At 46.4% G+C, this 17,121-nt stretch overlaps 1 long non-coding RNA gene across 2 annotated transcripts; it reads right to left on the minus strand.

The window, feature by feature from the left end:
- Positions 1-1,846: 1,846 nt before the first annotated feature.
- Positions 1,847-4,062, minus strand: LOC135965000 (uncharacterized). Of its 2 annotated transcripts, XR_010577791.2 has the most exons (3): positions 3,876-4,062; positions 2,864-3,208; positions 1,847-2,198 (listed from the first exon to the last, which is right to left on the minus strand). It is a non-coding gene; the product is annotated as an uncharacterized lncRNA (long non-coding RNA). The 2 variants fall into 2 exon arrangements; XR_012417211.1 differs by lacking the exon at positions 2,864-3,208.
- Between the last annotated feature and the right edge of the window lie 13,059 nt (positions 4,063-17,121).

Genomic DNA, 17,121 nt, shown 5'->3' on the forward strand with positions numbered 1-17,121 from the left:
TTACAGATGAGTCCCTGCCTGCAACTCAGCCAGCTCAGAGGACGCTGGTGAGGCCAGGCCTCTGGCTATTCCAGGCAGACCCAGCACCCATGTCAGGAGCAGCCAGTGTCTCCCCAGGATGGCAGATGGAGGCAAACCCTGGTGTCTGAGTGGCTTCAAATAGTTGCACACCTAGAAGCCTCAAAGTGCACGGAACACAGCAGATGGGGGCAGGTGTGTGCCCAGGAAGCCTCACCATGGACACCTGGCTTATTTTCCCCTGCCGGGCCATTCACGAGGCTTGCTGCTCAAAAGGAGTAGGCCCTGCCCGCCCAGCTTTGCACCGCAGCCCTGGTTCCGACACACACAGGTAGGCAGCCCGGCAAAGGGGAAAAGCCAGCTCAGTCACTCTCAATTGCACTTGCCTGCTGGTGGCTCTCCTTTTTCTTCTTCTTTTTTTTTTTTTTAAGAGAAATTGATTAAGCATTTTTCCTTTTTTCCCTCTTTCTGAAATATATTTGGAGGATACACTATTTCTATTCTGGTGCTCTCTCCTTAGAGGAAGAAATTTTATTTTTCACCTGTTGATGCAGCAAAACGGAACCAGAAGCAGGAGTGCCAAGCCGGCCGTGCCTTCCTCTCCACTTCCCTCCCTGGGTGCAACCACTGCGGTGTGGCAGTGACTGTGGATAGTAAGTTCCTGCATTGCGGCACCTCTGCCCCGCTTCGAGGGCCGAGTTCCCCGCTCTGCCAAGGCGCTTTGCCTCCCGAAGCTTCAGATGTGGAAGCCATGTTCTGCGGGACCAGAAGAAAGCACACTTCCATCCCATATCTCTGGTTATCAGAGCAGCAAATCCAAGTTTGACCTCCGTCACAGGGCAAGTCGGTCATGAGCACACACTGGACCATGACAAATTGATTGTGGTGACTTTATTGATGTCAAGGGGGATACGGCGCCACGATTAATAATTTACCCAACAGAGAAAAGCTTTTCTCGTCTCGGTGATGCCGGAGAGCCCAAGGTTTGATCGCTCCAAGCCCGAGCACGAATGACGGAGATGCTCACACCTACAGCTCAGGTGAAAATCCACAGCAGAAGATTCCCAGTAGCCTCCCCTCTGCGTGCCCACAAGTTGTCGAGGCAGAAAGTGAAGTTTGTTCTCTTATAACAAACCATATGAGACAGAGACTTGGTTTCTCTGTTCTCAGATTTTTTTCTGCTCTACCCAAACTAGGGGTTGGCGTTGCATAAGTACCACAGCACTTGGGGAATGCCTGTTTCGTTTCATTACGTTGAGCGGAGATAAGGAGATTCAGACACTAACTGGCATTTTCCCCTAAATCTCCATGGAAATGCAGTCTCCACTCCAGGGCACCATGTGCTGTGAGGACTTTATACCCGCCCTCCGAGTGAAAGGAGAATAAAGGAATGAATGCAGGGGTGGGACGGGGTCATTTCTGTCCCCAAACTGCATATTGTGGACATTTTTTTTTTTTTTTTTCTGAGATGGAGTCTCGCTCTGTTGCCCAGACTGGAGTGTGGTGGCACCATCTCAGCTCACTGGAACCTCTGCCTCCCAGGTTCAAGCGATTCTCCTGCCTCAGCCTCCCGAGTATCTGGGATGACAGGCACCCACCACCATGCCTGGCTAAGTTTTGTATTTTTAGTAGAGACGAGGTTTCACTGTGTTGGCCAGGCTGGTCTTGATCTCCTGACCTCGTGATCCACCCACCTTGGCCTCCCAAAGTGCCGGGATTACAGGCGTGAACCACTGCGCCTGGCCTATTGTGGACATTTTAAACTGTAGGGAAATTACTCCTGAGCAGTAACAACAACAACAAAAATAATAAAAATAACAACAACAACAAAAAACATGGTTTTTATTCGAGTCCTAGAGAAACAAAACAAAACATGTTTTCACTTTTTTTTCCTTATCTAATTTTGCTACTGCTTCACTTTCCCTGCCACCTCTCTTACTGCAGTTTCAACTAAATGACTAAGCAAATTAGATCTTGAGTTGCTTTTCTGGAGTGTGGAGAATTGGAGAATCAGATGAAAGTCAAGGTATGTCTCTCTTCAGCAGCTTCCGGATCGGGGGCTGCAGCTGAGCGGGGGCGTTGTGCAATCTCCTTCTGTTGTCCAGCAGGCTTCGGTTCAGGGAGACAGAGCAGGCTGAGCCCACGAGAGTGCTCCCCTCGCAGCTGTCCTGGGGGAAACTCTAGAAAGGGTAGAGAAAATCAGAGAAGAAAGGATATTTTTACACAGTACGATTGTATTTTTATCCCTGGAGGCTTGCTGAACGCAGGTTTCTGGGGAAGTTACACAATACAGGAGAAGTAAGTGTTTAGCGTTCAGATGGTACGTGAGGGAGGCCAGCGCGCTCTGCAGAGCCCCGCCCCTGTGTGTGTTGTGTGGTCTGGAAACACAGTGGCAGGGCGCACCTTCTGAAAGTGAGGCCGGCCCGGGACTGAGATGGCTCTACCTCTGCAGGTCGCCGGCCCAGAGGCTGCACTTCAGCCAGCGGGGGAAACCGGGATTGATTCTAAGTAATTCAATTCTCAGGCCATAGGTCGTTACCAAACTGCAGCCTGGAAAAATAGTCTATTGATTTTCTGAGTCAAGTAAAGTTATGTCAATGTAGAATTAAATAGATAGTCATACAGCTGTAACATCCCCAAAGATGGAAATACTACACATCAGATGTGCCTGTGGTATCTTTATTCATCTGTTCCTTCCTGTTCTTACGGCTATCAGAAAAAAACATACGTAGCATTGCTAAATAACCTTGAGAAACAAGCGTATGTTGTAAATAGCACATCTTTGTACAAACATGTGTAATATTTTCAAACCCTGAAGTCGCTTGCGTTTTTCTCAGCTACTCACAGCAACTCTGCAAGACAGTCCTCACATTGGGTTTAAATCCTGACATCATATCCAAATTATGTGGCCTTGGGCAAGTCAACTAAACTCTGCCGCGTTTCTTCATCTCTATATTGGAATGATAATACAAGCTTCCTCAAATAAATCAAAGTGAGAATCAAACCAGCCTGGCCAACATGGTGAAAACCCGTCTCTACTAAAAATACAACATTAGCTGGGTGTGGTTTCAGGCGCCTGTAATCCCAGCTACTCGGGAGGCTGAGGCAGGAGAATCACTTGAACCCGGGAGGCGGAGGTTGCAGTGAGCCGAGATTATTGCACTCCAGCCTGGGCAACCAGAACGAAACTCTGTCTCAAAAAAACAAAACAAAACAAAACAAAACAAAACAAAGGTCAGGTTAGGTATGCGGGTGCTAAGAACTACGTGCACATGGAACTACTTGCCGCTGTCTCCGTTATTTACTAGATGAAGACACTGACATGATGCCCAAGCCCATCCCTGGTCTGACCTTTTCATGCCGTCCCAGAGGGGACATGGGGTTGGAAGCGTTCTCACTGCCAGCCTTGCCTTCTTACCATCACAATCATCCCTCTGGATCTGCCTGCCACAGGGACCCACAGCTCTAGGTCTTGGCGCCTTTGCTGCTGCCTCCCTGGGAGGGGTCGCCTGGCACACTGTGACCTCCTCACCTCACCCCACTGTAGCCTTCAACCCCAACCCCCCTTCTTCACACGGCAGTCAGAGTGAAGAGAGAAAGCACGATTCAGATGCGGCTCTGCTATTCACACTCCCCAAGGCCTCCTCATGTCTCTGGGGGCAAAAGCTAAAGTCCTCCCACTGGCCTTCGGATGCCCCACAGACCCACCACTCCGTCCCTCTGACAACATCTCCTCCTGCTCTCCTGGATGCAGCCACCTCCTTGTGTGTCTTCAGGCTCTGCAGCCTTCACAGGGGACCCTCCTGCCTGGAGCATCTTGCTGTGTATCTGCGTAGCTCCTCTCTCCACCTCCTCACCTCCTGTCTCCCGCTCTCCATTCTCCTTCCTGCTATTCCTTTCTTCCGCAGCACCATTCACCTTCTAACAGGCTGCTCCTCATCACTTCTGTGTTTGGTCAGTTTCCCCAAACAAGAACGCAAACTCCACCAGGCAGAGACTCGCATGTGTTTCGTTCTCACTGGATCCCTCATGCCGTGGGATGCCACACGTAGTGGGCATACGATCAGTATTTGTTGAATGTGTAAGTAAAGAGAGGAAGGAAGGAACAAATGAATGGACACATGAAATGTGTTGCAGGCAGAAAAAAGTTAGAAAAGACAACACGACATTGAGCGAGAGGAAAAAGGGAGATCTGAATTGTGATGTCTTCCCCTGCCTTACAGGAAGGCAGTTTTAAACATGAACACATTGAGTCAGAATAATCATTGCAGCAGAATTTGCCAGAGGTCAGAGAGCTTCTGGCCGGTCTCAGTAAGATGAAACGTATAAAATTCACTCACAATCCCCAGGGAGCACAAGGCTGAGGGTGTCCATCAGGGACTCCGAGAACTCACAAGCAAAGGTACTCATGGGGTCAATGGGGTCAAGAAGAGCAGCTTAAGTAAAAATAAAGAGTATTTACTGGGGGATGCAAAGGAGATGGAACTGGGAAATGGAAATCTATTAGGGTTTTGAAGAGTATTCTCTCTCTACAGCTGGTGTCCCCTTCTCCCTGCTGTCCCAATGCTCCCACCAAATAGTCAATATTGCTCCCAGTCAATAGTCATGTGTAGACTTGCCCATTGCTCACCGTGTGACACACCAGGGCCTGCACACGCCCTAGTGCAGGACGCCAAGTCACCCAGTGCTGATTCCTGATTTCTAGGACAGAAGATCCACTGGCTCACGATGACTCAGGTATCCGCCTGGATCATGGCCCTAGCCAGGAAGTTGAAGCCCAGGACAGCCAGGATGCTCCTCAGAGGGTATGTCTGGGAGAACTATCTGGGGGTCTGGGGGACTCAGGGCTGGACAGACTCCCAGAAACATTCTCATCCAGAGCTGGGACAGGAATACCTCCAGCATCTGTAGCTCCCATGGACAACATGATGCCCTTTTAAAGCAGCAAGTAGATGGCACTGGGTGCCATGGGCATGGGGACGATAAGGAGAGTGGGGTGGAGCAGAGAAATCGGTTTTACATTGTAGCTGTGGACAACGCTGTTGTCTTGTATTATTTGTTGTACTTATCATGACTCTGTACAAAGAATGCTTGAAAGGAGAAAAGACAGAGGGTGTTCAGTAAATTAGAGGGAAGTTCCCTGCTGTGCCATGGAGCAATATTTATAATCTGGCCCTTTAGGATGGGGATTATTGGCACAGAGATTACAACAGACGCTATAAGAAGAGATTCCAGACCAGTTTTGCAATTTATTTCCCGTTCATGAAACCCCCCCACAAATCAGACAAGCTCTGTAAGCAGAGAACACTCTGACTGGAAAATCCAAGGGAAGAAGTTCCTCCTCGCTTGAAGAGGTGGCGGAGAGACCTCGGGAGGGTGGAATTCAAGGCAGCTAAGCAAGTGTCATTGAACGCATGGCCTCTGAGCACGCAGGCTGCAGGGCCGGTCCCCTCACCTCGCTGCTCCCTGGCATCTGACCAGTGAGATGGTAACAGTGGTGTCCACCAAATAGGACTGTAGTGAGAACCACTACGAGTCTCTAATGCACAGCAAGGTTTATGTGGGTATCAGACACTTTTACTATTGTTCTGATTCCCGGGGAGTGGCTGAAAGTCAGTGCAGTAAAGTCCCTGAAATGCCATCTTCTTGTCACCATCATGATTTTCTATTTTACCCAAAGTTGTTCATTATTGGTGCTATACATGAATCAATTTGTTTCCTTAAATGGCATGATTGGTGTGTTTGTTGTATATTTATTGTACCCATTAAGTGAACACATAAATGTTAAAATAAAAATATGCATTTAGGTGCCATTGAATTCACCTGTGGGCACACCACTATTTGGGGCACACTGTCCTACAAAATGTATATGGTTCTGTATCTATAGAACAAATTATCACCGTCCCCAAGGCATAACCAATGCCTGCAGAGGTCCTCACTGATAGCGGAGTTTGCTCTGGCCTGGTCACTGCAGCTTTCTACATCTGATCCAGGTCTTTCTTTTTGGCACTATCTCCCACTAACACTATACCAGATTCCTGTAATTCAGTTAAACTGGTGAGCAGGCCATGCAACCAGCTTCTGGGACTCAGGCTGTTCCCTGGAATGCAGCGTCCGTCCTTCAGTGTCCTTCCTCACTGTCTTTTTTTAATCTTCACAAAACTTCTTGCAAACAAAATCCTATCTTTTTAAATTTTTATTTTAGATGGAGTCTTGCTCTGTCACCCGGGTTGTAGTGCAGTGGTGCGATCCCAGCTTATCACAAGCTCCATCTCCTGGGTTTAAGCAATTCTCCTGCCTCAACCTCCTGAGTAGCTAAGATTAAAGGCACCTGCCACCATACCTGGCTACCTGGCTAATTTTTGTATTTTTAGTGGAGATGGGGTTTCACCGTGTTGCCCAGGCTGGTCTCAAACTCTTAGACTCAAGTGATCCACTCACCTCGGCCTCCCAAAGTGCTGGGACTACAGGCATGAGCCACCATGCCCAGCCTGAATCCTGTTTATTTAACTGATTTACAAACAACTTTCAGAAATGAAAATTTCAAATTGACTTTTAACCGGCCATTTCTTTTAAAATCTGAATCTAGAAGTTTCTTCAAACTTTCTTTTTGTCAAGAAGTTAGTGATCTGTTGCAAACTACAATAACATAACTACTTAGTATACCACTGAAGAAATACAAAGAAATATGTAGGCATTATGCCAATAGATTCAACAATTTTAGATAAAATTGAGAAATTAGTTGAAAGACACGTTATCAAAAACTGACGCAAGAAGTAATAGAAACTATGACTAGCTCTATATTTATTTTTTAAATTGGCTTCTTAATTTAAATTTTTCTATGAAGAAGAGTCCAGGCCCAGATTGATTTATCAGTGGATTCTGCAAAAACTTTGAGAAGAAGTAATATCAGTTTTATGCAATCTCTTTCAAAAAGTTGTGGAAAATCTTGTAAAGGGGATTATTTTTGAACCTATTTTATTAATTATCTTTATAAAAAGATTAGATCAAGAAAATAGAAAAGCCATTGATTAATATTCCTTACAAGGTACCTGCACATTTCTTCATAAAATATTTGCAAATCAAATCCATCAACATGTAAAAAAAAAAGACAATGCCTCATGACCAAGTGGGATTAATCCTAACCATGCAAGATTGGTTCATTAGTCAAAAATTAGTGTAATTCGCCATATCAATAGAAAAAAGATAAACACCATATGATTGTCTCAATTGATACAGAAAAAGCAATTGACAAAATCTAACATCAATTTGTAATCATCACGATCAACAAACTAAGAAGAAAATGAAACGTTTCAATATGATGAAGGATATCTATGAAAAACCTGCAGCTAACGTCATATTTACTGTCTTATATTGAGTTATTTTCTCATATGATCAAGAACGAGTCAAGAAAAATTGCTCTCAGGCCTTTTATTCAATATCTAGTGGTGGTCTTAGGCTGTGCAAAGAGACAAGGAAAAAAATAAATAAAAGGCAAGCAGGTTGGGAAGGAAGGATTACAACTGCATTTAGCTGCAGACAACATAACTGTTTGTAAAGATAATTCTAGGAATTCTTTTTAAAAAGATTTTCAAACTAGTAAATGAATACTTTTAGAAGTTCGCAGGATAGAAGATTAATATTAAATAATTAATTGCATTTCTATACACTAGCAACAAATTGTTGAAATATGTTTGTCTTAATGCCATTAGCAATAACATCCAAAAAAGTAAAATATTTAAGGATAAATTTAACAACATGTGTAAGATCTTGTACTGAAAAGCATAAACTGTTGTTTGAAAAATTATAGGGGGCCTAAATAAATGAAGAGTTATACCATGTTCATAGATTGGATAATTCAGTACTTCAAAGATGCTATCCTACCCGAAATTGATCTATGGATTTAACACAGTTTCAATTAAAGCCCCACTAGGACGTTTTATAGACTTGGACAAGCTTGATCTAAAATTTCCATGGGAACAACAATAACAACAAAAAATCCTGGACTAGCCAAGATAATTCTGAAAGAGAAAAAAACAGGGTTGGAGGAGTTACCCTGGCCAAATGTGATGCTTACTATAAAGAAAGCTGGGCTTGGTGGCTCATGCCTGTAATCCCAACACTTTGGGAGGCCGAGGCAGGTGGATCATGAGGTCAGGAGATTGAGACCACCCTGCCTTACACGGTGACACCCTGTCTTTACTGAAAAAAAAAAAAAAATGCAAAAAATTAGCTGGGCGTGGTGGCAGCGCCTGTAGTACCAGCTACTCTGGAGGCTGAGGCAGGAGAATAGTGTGAACCCGGAAGGCGGAGCTTGCAATGAGCCGAGATCGCACCACCGCACTGCAGCCTGGGGAACAGAGCAAGATTCTGTTGCAAAAAAAAAAAAAAAAAAGAAAGAAAAAGAAAGCTACCATAATTGACTATGAGACACTGAGATAAACATTTTGATAATGAAACTAATAGAAAGTTTATAAGTAGACCCTCATATGTATGACTGATTGGTAATTTGACAAAAGTGCTAAATGAATTCAGTGAGGAAAGATACTCTTTCAGCAAGTTGTGCTGGAATAGCTGGATAACAAGTGAAAAAAAAAAGGGGGAACCTCAACTCTTACCTCACGTTATACACAAATGAATAGCATAACATAAAACCTAAAATTAATAAACTTTAAAAGCACTCCTAGGAGAAATGAGTTGCTATAACTCAATCTGACTCAGTCATAGGCAAAGATTTTATGGGTAAGATGCAAGAGAGAAAAACACAAAATTTAAAAAAATGGATAAGTTGATGTTCATAAAAATTTACAACCTTTGCATTACTAAGACAGGAAAACACAAGCACAGATAGATAGAATATTTATAATCCATATGTCTGACCATCAGAAAAGGCGAGAGATGTGATCAGACAGATGCTTCACTGCAAGAAGACACAAGTGGCCAGGACTTATTGCCATCAGTCACTGGACAGTTGCAAGTCAAAACCGCAGTGGGAGAGCACCCTCACCCATCAGAGTGGCCCAAGACCAGCATTAACTGCAAATGGGCCTGGCTCGGTGGCTCATACCTGTAATCCCAGCACTTTGGGAGGCCAAGGTGCGCGGATCACCTGAGAGTTTCAGACCAGTCTGGCCAACATGGCGAAACCCCATCCCTACTAAAAATGCAAAAATTAGCCCGGCATGATGGCACATGCCTGTAATCCCAGCTACTTGGGAGGCTGAGGCAGGAGAATTGCTTGAACCAGGGAGGTGGAGGTTGTAATAAGCCAAAATCTCACCACTGCATTCCAGTCTGGGTGACAGAGCGATACTCTGTCTCAAAAATAAATAAATAAATAAATAAAAAAGCAAATGAAGATACAAGTCCAGGTGTGGACATGGAACAAGCACAGCCACTTTGCAAACCAGACTGGCAATTCCTTATAAAGCTAAACATACAACGCTTATGCTCTTCATCAGGGAATCATTATCACACGGGTTTGCCGCGTGGATTTCCAGGTTCTCTATCCACTTTACATAGGCAACTGTTCCTCCTTTGCTTTCTGGCCATCCTCTTTGGCATCCTCAAGCTCTCCCTGCCTTTTGACAAGTACACCTCTGGTGTCCTCGGATCCCCACGTCCACCGAGGTCCACAGCGCAGGCCCGTGCTCATCCCCTGCGTGGTTCTTCCCTTTTCCCATCCACTTTCTAGTGGAGGAACCTGTGGGGGCCTCGCCCAGGCAAGTGTTAGCCTCATGTGTCCCACGGGTTGAAATTGACCTACTGACAGGTGAATTCACCCCTTGCTGTTTTCCTTCGGGTTTGCCGTTTGCCTTTTCGGCTTGGGTCTGTGTCTACAGGATGTTCCTCTCAAGCCTGCACATTTCTTGTCCCTGCCTCTCGTCTTACATCTGGGGAGTTCAGGCCATCCTACAGCCAGCATGGAAAATGCTTTGCCCAAAACAGGAGCCTGTTGAGGACTCGAGATCCAGCAGGCCGTGAGGAAATGAGGACCAGCTGGGCACGGAGGTGTGCGAGCAGCTGCCCGGGTGAAGAAAGGGACATGCACTCCCTGCAGAGAGCGGCCATGCACAGGTGCAGAGAAGGACAGCAACGCAGATCCTGAGGACGATGAGGCCCGGCCCAGGCGGGAGGAAGGAGGGGAGGGAGACGTCAGAGCCCAGGGGCGCCTCCCGGGGCATTTAGGATTTAGGCAGGTCAGGGGCGTTCTCAGACGAGGAGGAGAGGAAACACTGGCGCAGATGGGGAAGGCTATGCGGAGGGAGAGGCTGGAGGCAGAGACCATTGGTGCCCCTGTTACAGCGATGGAGCGAGGGTGGGGCTCGGGATCAGAGCAGCCCCGCTGAACAGGAGCAGTTTAGTTTCCTCGAAGATACCTGGTGACTGCTTGGAAGCAGGGGCGCTGGGGGAGCCCAGCCAGTCTCCAGCCTTCAGGCATGCGGTGTCAGGTCTGTTCAGGCGACCCTGGCCTCTCTTGAGAGATTCAGGCCTAAATTTCAGAAGCATCCAAAGCACAGTCTTCCTAAATGAAACTTCTACAGCCCCACACAGCCCCGGTCCCCTGCTGGGCATCCCAGTTCCTGCTAATACAGCACCATCCCTGTTCTCCAGGGTTTGTGACCAGGTTACGGAAGCATTGCTTAGGCAGAAACAAAATAGGGGATTTTTTCCAGAACCAGGAAGGAGAGTTTCACCAGCGGAGAGAGGCTGAGAGCAGCAGGTCATAGGCAACTTAGGGTGGTCCTGGTCCGGCTTGTGTGTGACTCCAGTTCTTTCCTCTCCCGACTCCCTCCCCGTTTTCGTACCCAGTGAGGGTCAGGTCCTGTGAACACTTCAGTGAAGGGTCCTCTTATTTCCATGCATCTGCCCTTTCCACCTCACCTTTCCGTCTAGGATGAGGACCTGATTATCTCACTCCTTGACTATTTAAATAATCTCCTGAGAATCTCTCCTCTCCATTTCTGAATGTGGTCGCACACTTTGCAGAGATACATGGAGTGCCTATCAAGACCCTCGATGCTGTGTCCACAGAACATAACTTCAGGTGCTTTATGACTTTGCATCAGACATGCCTCCTGCATGCTCCAGGGACCAGCATTACTGTCGTCCTTTTCCCAGAGTGACCTGTCCCTCACACCTCTGAGCTGTGAGGACTCCTGCAGAGCTCTCTGCAGCCCGACAAGTTCTAGACTTCTCACTGTGCCCTTAAAGCCTTGAACCCTGTCCTCCTCCAAAGCCTTGAACCCTGTCCTCCTCCATGGGGAGATGCTGTAGCAAAATGCCGCAGCCTGAGTGGCTTGTAAACGGCAGGGATCTATTTCTTACAGCTCTGGAGGCTGAGAAGTCCCAGGTCAGATCAGGCATCTGGTGAAGGCCTACTTTGAGCTTGCAGGTGATGGTCATCTGGAGTCCTCGCCTGGCAGAGGGGTGGAGAAAGGAAGCAAGTTTTCTGGTGTCTTCCAAGAAGGGCACTAATCTCATCCGCAAGAGCCCCACCCTGATGACCTCATCACCTCCCCCATGCCCCAGCTTTTAATACCATCACCTTGGGGGTTAGGGTCACACATATAAACTTGGGGGACACAGGCATTCAGAGCATAACAAGCCCCCTTTTCCTTCTCTTCTCAAATATCTTGGACCTGTCTGAATTATTTCCATTTCTCAAATGTGATTTTCCATTCCCACATCCCCAACTTGTCCTTAGGTCCTTGCCTCTGCCTGGGAAGTGCTGAGTTCACTTTTCTCCTTATCTAACTTTACTCCTCCTTCTGGGCCAGTTAAAATCCTGCCTCCTCTATGAGGTATCCCCTTGAGGCCTCCCTACCTCACCTGAGTGAATTCCTCCTGTGCCTCTGCTCTGAACTCCTGAGCAATTAGACGGTGCTTTCTCAGGTTTCTCCTCACCTCCTTTTGTGTGTGGACACAGAGACCAGCTGCCAGAGCCCGCCCTTCCAGAAAAGAGTGAGATCGTCACACATTGCTCAGCCCACCCGGCCTTACACTCCCAGGGCAGCCCCTGGTGACCCAGGACCACCCAGGTGAGGACACCTGACAGTTGGACTTCCTGCTCTCACTCCTTCCCTTCACAGATGTTGATAGCTAATACATGCCCTGCACCTCAAATGTGCACCACATTACACACCTTACACCCCAAATGTACACCCCATTACACACCTTACACCCCAAAGGTGCACCCCATTACACACCTTACACCCCAAATGTACACCCCATTACACACCTTGCACCACAAATGTGCACTGCATTACACACCTTGTGCCCCAAATGTACACCCCATTACACACCTTACACCCCAAATGTGCACCCTATTACACACCTTACACCCCAGACGTGCACCCCATTACACAACTTACACCCAAAATATGTATCCCATCACATACCTTACACCCCAAATATGCACCCCATTACACAACTTGCATCCCAAATATGAACCCCTTACACACCTTACACCCAAATGTGCACCATTACACACCTTATACTCAAATGTGCACCATTACATGCCTTACACATAAATGGGTACCCCTATAACACACCTTGCACCTCAAATGTGTATTCCTAATACACACTCTATACTCCAAATGTGCACCTAATACCTTACACCCCAGTGTGCACCCCTAATGCACACCTTACACCCAAATGTGCACCGTTACACACCTTACACCCCAATAGACACCATTACACACCTTACACCTAAATGTGCACCATTACACACCTTACACCCCAATGTGCACCATTACACACCTTACACCCAAATGTACATCCCTGTTACATGCCTTGCACCCCAAATGTGCACCCCTATTACACATCTTACACCCCAATGTACAACCCTATTACATGCCTTGCACCCCAAATGTGCACCCCTATTACACAACTTGCATCTTGATGCCTAATACGCACCTTGTCTCAGTGTTGGCTGCCAGAGAGCCCAACCCAGGACAATCACAAACAATGAATTTCAAGCCCTGGGCCGACCCAGGATGCTGGAACAGCTTCTCAGACACAGCACATAGCAGGTGCTCAAAGGCTATATTTGAGGCATGATTATCTTTGAATAAGGTCCAAGATAGATCTACCATATATACTAAATTCTCTTCTTCAGTGAATGTGTAAGTCGGTAAACAGGAGTAATAATTTATGATAAGCTGTTCCATGACCCACCTAACAGTCTCAGCTCTATGTTACTGGTGATGAATGTGGAAACGTTGTATATGACCTCAAAATATCAACTGTACGTGCATAGTTAGGAATCAATTAAACTGATATATAATCCCCTCTGCCATAGTCCACTCTTGTTATTGTTTGAGGTTCACTGAAGATGTTAGTACTTTAAGAACTCAATTCAGGAAGCCACTGGGGATTTATCAAGAGGCAGAGTTTAGGAACCAGTTAATGGTGTCCCTGAATGTGTAACGCCTCCCAGGCGATGCACACAGCTCTCGATTTGTTTGCCAGGAATTCTGAGTGAGCTCAGAGGTCTTCATTCTGTCACCAGCAATTGCAGCTTTGCTATCGCAGGATCCAGCCTGTGTTAACATGTTAAAGCCCCAAGGACGTGGCTGCCTTGCGACCTGGCTGTTCCTGACACAATATCCTCTGTCTGAATAGACTTTCCTGCGAATGTCCCTGGAGACCATGAGCCCTGAAAGCAGCCACTCCCCTTCTACACAGCATTATACACCCGATATTCACGCCATCAAACTCACATCGGGGCAGAAGATGTGATCAATTAATGCCACCTAATTTAATCCCATTTTTAAAATGCCATCTTTATATTTCTTGCATTTAATTAAAAAATAGTAGGAATACCATCACAGAACTTTTCAACAATTAACAAAGGAGACTGCGGTGGGTTCCAGCAGGGCAGGCTAGGAGTGTTTATGCCATTTCCTGAGTCATTGATGAGTCCGCAGGCCATGGTCCCCCGGGGGAAACGCCATTAAGAACTCAGGAGCGGAGGGGGAAGGATGCAGGTCACAGGCTTCCACTAATTGCCGCCCTCTTGATTTGATTTTCTCTAAACTTGAAGTCAGGATGACAGCCCACTGGAAAAATCACAAGGTGCTTTCCATTTGTAACCTTTACATAAGAAGGATCTTAACGTGTGGAAAACTGTAGGAAAACTGCAGTTAAGGAGGCCTGAGCTCAGAAAGGAAGAGAGAAATAAAGGGAGCCTCCTCAGTGGCAAAATGTCAAGCACGTGGGCTCTGCAGTGGAACAGGCTTTTGTCTCTTACCACTAGGCCTATAATTAAGAGATCTGGGTGTGAGCCCAGGCAGCTGCGTTTAGCAAGTGCGACTCCCTGTTGCTCTTACCCATAACGTCTCCGTCTCCGAGGCTTCATCCAAACAAAGTACACAGCGCTAATCACATTAACACTAATAATGGTAATAGAATTAAGAGAACAGACACAAAGCAACAGATAAACAGTCCCTTCTTCCCCACCTAATAGCGCCTCTCTTTTCCTTTCCTCCTCCTTGGCTCCCAGTTCTGATTTGAGACCTGGCCACATTTTCACAGCGGCTTCAGTGGTCAGTCCCCGCGCAGGGGCAGCTCTGTACAGCCGTGCCCTGGGCTGTGTCTTCGCCAGCCGTGGCTCAGGTAGTGGAGCTCAGCAATGAAGCATTTGATCTTTTCTACTGGCTCTTTCATTTGCAGAAGGGGCAGAGAACACATGAAATGGAAAGTGTGTCTTGGAGCAAGAGGCAGTGACAAGGGAATAAAACCGAGAAGCCCGCAAGTCGCACAGCAGGCAGGCAGCTGCTTCCCGTGGGTGTGCAGAGCTGATGTGCAGAGACGTATTGATCCTCTGTGCTCTGTCTCATTGGTGAGGCAGTCATGGTCTGCATATTAACACACAGCCTGAGCTGCCTCCAATGGACAGCAGCATTTGGGGCCCGAAACGCTGAAAGCAAGGGTAGTATCTGGTTAAAATCGGGGAAACTGCGTTTGCCTCAATTGTACCCAGCGGGAATGGTAGGGGCAAAGTTTCTGAAACTTCATTCCATGGAATCCCAGGAGACCGAAGCGCATTACAACTGAACCCAAAACCTGTAAACAGACTGGTTGCCACCAAAGTGATTGTCTCCATATATTGGCAAAATTAAAGAAAAAATTTGTTTGCATTTTCTGTTGAATACAACACATTGTGATCTTAAATTCAGATCTTGACTGCCTCTTAATGTATTTTAAGGAGTAAAAAAGAGAAGAACTTAGGTGGATTTCTTTAATTCATGGAGATGTTTTCCTCCACAGCTCACAAAGTTTGTGTTTCTGGAAAACACGATTTGAGTACAGTCATTTCCAGCTACAGGAGTGACTGGCACTGTTAACAACATAATTATATGACTCAAAAGAACTTCAGCAACTCAGTACGATTCACTGACACACGCACCCAGTGTTTACCCAATAGAACCAAATCCTCTCCCATCACACATTGATGGGTGTTCTTTTGGTCTGGATGGTGCAGCTAAATATACATTTGAGGACAATGACTGTCTCTGCAAAAATTCAAAATGCTCTTGGCGTTCGATAGTTTGATGACAGCAAGTGGCATGGTTTTAACCAGTTTTTGTTTTGACAACTGGAGGATTGACATTAGTTGTTTCTAACTGAAAATAAAAGTCAATTCCTTGAGGCAAGTTTCTGCAAATTTAATGTAATCTCCTGGCATATGTTTTATAATCCCTCCAGTCAATTGGTGACAGGAGTGGCACCTAGGCAGGGTTAGGGTGCTTAGGTCACAGCTAGTTCTGGATGAAACTGAAAGGGAAGGCTAAAGAGCAAAGGCAGGAACGATGGGATTCTAGACGACAGGTGTGTCCTGTGCAGGCAGAGCTTAGAGCTGCAGCAGGCAGGTGCAGACAGAAACCAGGGGCACCATCCATCGCGAGACGCTGCAGGGACAGAATCAAGGACACCAGATTGGGTATGGTGGCTGTGGTTACGCATCATTCCCGGTGGCCAAGGATGGTGACTTGATGGCCAGGTAGAGAAGCAGGCAGTGGGTGCAAGTGGGTCATGGCCACAAAGGTCAAGATCAAGGACAGAGTGGGGTGGAGGGTAGTGGAAATGGCACTGCCTGGAGCCAGCCCTTCCTTGGGCATCGTTAAAAACTCACGGCTGCAACAGAGAGCGACATAAAACCCTGACTGATTGAATGTTTTCGTTCTGTATAGTTTGTGGTGTTTAGAGCAGACGCCCAGGCTGGACTACCATATACTACGATGCGTGCATCCTGGGGTCTCTGTCTGCCTCTGTATATTGGAGTAAGGGTTGAATCAGGGACACATACCACTAAAAATACATGAAAAAGGAAAGAAAATATCAGGAGCAAGAGATGCTGTCTTTCAATGGAAAAAGCCAGAAAGGTCCCTTGAAAAGAAACTTGAGATCAATGTCTCTTAAAATGTCATAATGCTAATACCGGCCCTGTATCAATTCAAGTATGTATTGTAGTGTAGTTTTCAAGGCCCCAGGACGTAGCAAACCGTATTTGTTGGGAACTGTACCCCAAGGTTCATTGTTCACTCCTGGCCGTAGGGAGCTGTTTGCAGTTGAAGACTCTGCCTTGGTCCACCACACGGATGCTGTGAAGGCAAAACTCAGGCTCAGCGGAATTTTCCTGACTTCATCAGGCTTAACCTCAAACCACCTCACTCAAAGGAGATCATCTACACACTATGCTTCAGGGCTCTCTGGTGCTCCACGGAGGGCCTGGGGGATATTCGGGGGTCTGTATACATGTAGAAGGGGACAGGTTGAGGGGAGAGAAGGAGCTGGCTGGGTCCCAGGGCCCATCAGCATGACCCCCTGTCACGTAATTTAGATATTACACTTTTTGGTAAGACTTAATGTGAAAGAAAGAGTTTCGTAGCTTCAAAAACATTTGCATGTTATGCACATGTACCCTACAACTTAAAGTATAATAATAATAAATAAATTAAAAAAAAAAAAGGAAAAAAAAAAACATTTGCAAATGTGTTCTAAGCTTCAGCCGTTGTTTTCCTACACTCAGTCCTGCTTTGGGTAGTACTGAGCCGGTTTTCTATTACCTTAGGGGAAAGTTTTAATGATCCGATCAAT

This window comes from Macaca fascicularis, chromosome 9 (genome assembly GCF_037993035.2).
Source record: "Macaca fascicularis isolate 582-1 chromosome 9, T2T-MFA8v1.1".
NCBI lineage: Eukaryota > Metazoa > Chordata > Mammalia > Primates > Cercopithecidae > Macaca > Macaca fascicularis.